Raw genomic sequence first — 6,565 nt, 5'->3', positions numbered from 1 at the left:
TCCCTGGGGCTCACAGAGAGTCTTTCTACAGCTACCCAGCAGTTAAGGGGCTTGGCAGGATGCCTTCCCAGGCCTGCACTTAGCGATACCCCCCTCCCCAGACTGTGTTTGTCCACTTGCTGTTGCAGGGTCACTGACCCTGCACCCAGAGACAGGGCTGTAGAAGGAGCAAGATACAGCCTCTGTTCTTGGAGAGATTATAGTTCAGAATGAGGCCCCACACAGGGTTTAATAACAGAGGGTTAAAAAGCTGTCGCTACAGGAAGTGAAGTGTCAGAGAGTGGCTGCAGCATCTGCTGTTGAATGAATGGCTGGCTGGCCAACTGAAAGAGGAAGCTGTTTAGAAAGCAGGAGAGGACAGGAGTGATTCAAAGAGGTAGGCCTTGAGACAGGGGCCCAGAGGGCAAAGAAAAGCCTCCTTCAAGCAGGGAGGTAGTGGTGCACGCCTTTAATCCCAGCACTTGGGGGGCAGAGGCAGGTGGATTTCTGAGTTTAAGGCCAGCCTAATTTACAGAGTGAGTTTCAGGACAGCCAGGGACACAAAGAGAAACCCTGTCTCAAAAAACAAACAAAACAAGACAATCCCTCCCTCGTTACCAATTGTTGTGCGGCTGTTTCTACCTGTGACTAAGGCCACCCTGTCCCTTCGTTCTTAGACAGGAAAACAGGCAAAAAGGAGATGGAATCTCAATGCCAGGCAGCGTGTCAGGCAGGGTGTGGGAGCGAATCTCTTCTGGGCCACACTGGGAAAGGCCTGAATCAATAGAACAGATCCCTGATTCTAGGGCAAAGTTGGGACTGGCCAAGCTATAACACCTGAGGGGCTGGTTGTCCAGGGTTACAGTTAGGCAGAGCCAACATCCTGAAGGTTTTTTCCTCTGCTCTTACTGTGTGTTCTTGTCCCTGTCTCCTGGGAGATGACCTTGGTTCAAGCGCTGGCCTTGAGTTGTTAAAAGAACAGCGACCCCTGGAGGTCAATAGGATGTAGCGGTGGAAATCAGCACAAGCGCCTCTGAAACCCTGAGCCTGGGCCAGGAAGCAATGATTCTTTGTTTGGTGTAAGACTCTAGAGCTTCCTGTGGTGGCTTCTGCTCATTAGTGAAGCTGCCCCTGTTCAGACACTTAAGTGATAGGAACAGATGAGAAGACCTGGCATGGAGGTGCCATATGATGCCAGTATGCCTCAGTCCTCGAATTCTGCTCGCCCTTTTTCAGCCCTCAGCGCCCTGATCCTGAGCTGTGCACCCCGGGACAAGCTCAGTATTTGGTACTTTCAAACAAATCCTCTGGAGAGCTCATTGCTCTCAGGACTCCAGGGTGTATTCTTCCAGCGCAGAGGAAATGGAGTCGCTGTGCAATAGTTCTGACCTTCCTACTCAAATCCTATCGAGTTCAGTCTAGAGGTACGGAAAGATGGGGAGGCCTCGTGGCTCTTCAAACTTCCAGAGTTATGACTCTGCCAGGTGCAGAGAAAGGGGTTTTGTCATCTGCTGTGCTAACACGTTTCCAGACTAAAACCTTTTTTATGAGCCTCATGACTCAGGTATCTTGTGTTGAGGAATAAGAAGCAACTGGAGTCCACCAGCCTGGGAGTGGATGAGACATGGAAGCAGAAAGGAGGAGACTAGACGAGATCGTGACACACATTGCTGCCGTACACTAGAAATACATGTATTGATACAAGCTTATATTTGGCAACATGTTATTATCTCTGATGTTAATAAAATTGATATGCATGCAGCTTCCTTGCACTTAAGGTTAGACTCAAAATACATTTATACATTTATAACATGATTTTACCTGCAAACTGGACATGAACTTACCTGCAATCTGGACATGAACTTCAAAGAACAACATATGTGTCTCACCTACATCATATGTCCTTCGATTAGCAAGTTTTAAAGACTCATATACATTTGAGATATTTTAGTGGTATTAAAAGATTTATTTTTATTTTATATCTAGGAGTGTTTTGCCTGTGTGTATCTATGTGCAGTGCCTGAGTAGGGTTCCAGACCCCTGGAACTGGGCTAATAGACAGTTGTGAGCCACCGTGTGGTGCTGGGAATTGAACTTCCAGCCTCTGGAGGAGCAGACAGGGTTCTTAACCACTGAGCTATCTCTTCAGCCTAGAGGTATCAACACTTTCCAATTTAATTTAAATTTTTATTTACAGGAAAAAATTAACTTGGTTCCAATGTTAAATGTACAAAACTATACGTATTCAAACTTAGTCCAGATAAATTTATGTTATATTTTTGTATATGAGCCTAGCTGTTACCGATGTGTTTATAAAAAGATAAAGAGAGGAGGAATACGTTTTGGTGGATGTGTAGTCAGGTGTGGGGGAAGGGAGTGTCTTCACGAGCCCATGCTGAAGCATCCCTTCCCCCTGAGGGATCAGCCACATGACTGATAGAGTATAGAATAGAGTTTATTTAGGGGATGGGGAGGGGAGTTGAGAGGGTAGTAAAGACAGAGAAAGGCAGAGGGGCGGAGAGTAGAGAAGAGGAGTGGAGGAATAGAGGCCAGTCATGAGCTGGAGGAGAGATAGGAGGGAGAGGAATGGGGGGGGGGAAAGGGTGAGGGGACAGAGAGGGACCAAGAAGGCAAGAGCAAGAGAGAGCGCTGAGGGAGCAAGCTGCCCCCCCCCCCCCTTTTTTTTTTTTGGTTTTTCCCAGACAAGGTTTTTCTGTAGAGCCCTGGCTGTCCTGGAACTCACTTTGTAGACCAGGCTGGCCTTGAACTCAGAAATCCGCCTGTCTCTGCCTCCCAAGTGCTGGAATTAAAGGTGTGCACCACCACCACCCTGCAAGCAGCCCCTTTTATAGTGAGTCAGGCATACATAACTGTGAGGTGGAGCAAACTGTTGCAAAGTAACTGTGGGGCGGAGCTTAGACAAAATGCTAATAGTTACCCTCTCTCCAGCCCTCAGTTTCTCTTTCATCTCTTCCACTATCTCTCCCCTTCTTTCTACTGTAGTGGCATCTTGCTGGGTTATCCTTCCATTCCTATCTGTTTTCAATATAAATTTTTACAAGTCAGGCACACTTTTTCTTTTGTAAGAATTTGTCATCTATGAAGACAGACTTTCTTCGTTTTCTTAGTGCTGTTTAGTACTTTTCCTGCTTGAGCTTGTCTTTTTGTTTGTTTGATTAACCCATCGATTGACCTTCTGGCAGACAGATAAGCCAGACCGTGGAGGATGCTGTCTGGACTTCATCCTTAGAATCATCTGGAGCTGCTGCGGATAAGTGCTATTTGGGCCTGAGGGAGTTTCCTCTGTGGAGTGACACAGTTGTTTAGGATTTACATCCAAATAGTTTCAGACTGAAATACAATATGCAATTAATTGCAGGGCCTTTTGTAATGGGAAACAGGCAGATCTCCACAGCTTCAATCTTTTTGTTTTTTTTCTTCTCAAAGGGGAAAGGAACACTCTCAGCTTAAAGATGTTTAGAGTGGTCACAGGGGCAGGAGAAAGACTGCATGGTCCAGAGGCTCTGCTGAGAGCCTGTAAGTTCTGAGCAGGGAAGGGAGGGCCCTGGTGGGGCAGCCTTTGGAACAGCCCACAGCCGTCTCAGGTTCGTCTTCTTGAGAGCTGGGGCAATTCTCCTGCTCTCTCTGAGGCTCCACCAGGAAGCTCACAGAACCACCTTCAAGTGGGTTTTCCATGGCATGACCAGACCAACTCCACCTGTTTGCAAGGCTTTGGCTATGCCCACTCTTTTACCCCTTCTTCCATTTGTACCAAAGCTGGGCACATCCAAGCTATAACCTTACCATTTGCCATTGCTTGCTGTAGATCCTTGGCTGGGTGCCATCCCTGCTCAGGGGCCTGGGAGGCCTGGGGTTGCAGTGGAGCACCCCTTGAGCATTGCCATCTTGGCGATACCACATCCAAGGAAGCTGATGGGCACCTCAGCTGAGAAAAGGGGATAACAGAGCTTAATTTTGAAAAGCCATCTGAGAAATGAAGAGTCAGAGGGGCTAGCACTGGAAGGGACCATGGTTGCCACCTCAGAGATTCTAGAGAGGTGTCCTGGGATGAGGTCATGTGGTTAGAGCCGTAATTCCCATCCCTCTCCTTGGATCTGCTGTTTCTTAAGTTGAGATGCCTCGGCATACCGTAGCCTCACCTGAAGAAGAGTTGTTCTGCTTTGAAACTGCAAACTTAGTACAGTTCCTTGCCTAATGCAAAAATTGCCTGGGCCAGCAAGAGGGTTCAGCAGGTGAAGGGTCTTGCTGCCAAGCATGATGAACTAAGTTCAATAACGGAGACCCACCTGGTATGAAAGAGAGAATCAACTCCTGCAAGTTGTCCTCTGACTTCCACATGAGAGATAAATGATGGATAGATAGATAGATAGATAGATAGATAGATAGATAGATAGATGATAGATGTGATTCAAGAGTTTTTAAAGAGAATTGCTTTTATTGGGCTATCTCTGATACATGGTCATTGAGACTCAATACCCCTCAGATGCTACCCACTGCTGGGCATCTCTAATGGCCAAGGTACTGCTCTTTCTCTGCCTTTGTCTCATTCCTGGCTCTCTTCCTGTGGGCTGTGGCTAACTGAAGGCAGAAGCAGCTTCCTCCCTCCCTGCACTTCATCTGTCTCCACATTACTATCACTATCCGGGGTCCTGCCTCTGCTCCCTTGGTATTTAACACCCCATTACCTGCCCTAAAGAGATTCCCTTCCTCAGAAGTAAAAATGTTTTATGACCATCACCTCAATTTGCTGTGCTGCCCTTCAAAATAGCAGTTGTTTTTCTCTTTTAAGGGTGTTGGGCTGGCTGCAGCTCTACCCGCCCCCCATCCCCATTTGTGAGATCTCCTCACTTTTAAAAGTGTGAAGATTCAAAGAGGCTCAAGAAAGCATGAGATTTCTTCCCTAGGTCTCTGTAGCCTTCTCCCTGCCTGTCAGAGCTGTTACAGACAGAGTCATAGTAGCCTGGCTAGGAGACTTCACCAGTAAAGCTTTGGCAAAGAAAGGCTAAAGACAAACTCCACTGGGGCCCATCAAAGGAACAACACTGGTTTTCTGGCCTTCCATGGCAGTCACCCAGATTGCCCAAGACAGGAGGTGGTGGTAGTGGTGGGTGTTCAAGAGGTCAGGGGCCGGCCCAAGAGTCTACAGGTCTACCACTTACTTCCCTTATGTTCCTGATGCTAACGATTTTACGACCGATTAAACTTTGAGAACCGCTGGATTAAGAGCAAAGCAAGATGTCAAAGAATACAAGGGTTTTCAAGTACCCAGTAGAATGGTGTGCAGCTGAACTTGCATGCCCTGCAGCTGCCTGAGCCTACTTAGGCCCACAAGTGCCCACTGCCCTACCTACAGCGCACCCCAAAGGTGGTCTCCAGTGTGGAAAAGGCCAGTTTATTTTAAAGAGCAAAGGAAAACTTTCCTCTGGATCTGATTTGGGCCACTAAAGAAATGGATAGGAAAATGGAAATTTCTTTCAGAAGTAGCAGTAATCAGAGACTAGAACAACATACATTTATATACACACACATACATGTGCCAGATCTTGAATCAACAATAACATCATCGTCATCATCCAAAAGGCTGGGTATGATGGTACATGCCGTTACATTTAGTAGACTGAGATGAAGGCAGGTGGATCTCTGAGAATTTGAGATCATCCTGGTCTACATAGTAAGACTTTGTCTCAAAACAACAACAACAATGACCCTCCCAATAATAAAAATAAATAAAATACCTATATGTGCTTCACAGGCCTCCCGATCTTAGTACTTAAAAATGTAAAATTACACCTCTCTTTGTCTTTCATTTTAGTGCTTGAGATTGAATCCAGATCCCTGCATGCTAGGCAAGTGTTCTGCTGTTGACCTGTCTCTGGCCCTGCGAAATTCTAAGAAACAAGATTCCCTGGAGCTGCAGGATTTGGATTACTTTAAAACAACAACCACCACTACCTGTTGTGACCTGAATGAAGCAGGAGAGTGAGAAGGAGAACCAAGTTTGGTTTCTCAAAAAGGGAGCTGGGATGTTCTCAGGGCAAAGGAGTGTTAGAATCTGTAAGGCTTTAAAACAGTTAACACCACCTAAGTATCAAAGACTAACAAGTAACTGTGAAATTTCCTGGACTCAGGGGAAAAGCAATTTAGCACAAAGAACCTGAGCTGTCAATTGGTGGCCAGTGTATGTGGAGAAAAAAAGGCAGCTTCACTTCTGGCAAGCTCTACTGGTTCATTTCACCTTGCAGCCCTACCCAAGGCTTGCTCCACCCTACCCAAGGCTTGCCTCCTTTGTGTAGAAAGTGGTTTTGCTGAATTGGGAAATGCCAATGTCTTCAAACCACCATCAGCTCCTACGAGAACTGAGAAGGGCTTTAATGAGAACTGCATGTTTAATGTTAAACTTTCAGAGAAACAGCCACAGGCCTACTGAGGTTTGACCATAGGTGTAGTCAGCGGGTTCCAGAGCTTGCTTTCGTATAATGTTTTGGCCATCCAAGCTTCATCTTTTTTAATTTTTAATTTTTTTATTACCCAGCAAGGTAATTTCCAGTGTAAGTATTCTCTCATG

The sequence above is a fragment of the Mus caroli genome, unplaced genomic scaffold, assembly GCF_978045245.1.
Source record: "Mus caroli unplaced genomic scaffold, Mus_caroli_1 scaffold_11, whole genome shotgun sequence".
Taxonomy (NCBI): domain Eukaryota; kingdom Metazoa; phylum Chordata; class Mammalia; order Rodentia; family Muridae; genus Mus; species Mus caroli.
Note: the sequence above shows the minus strand (reverse complement) of the source record.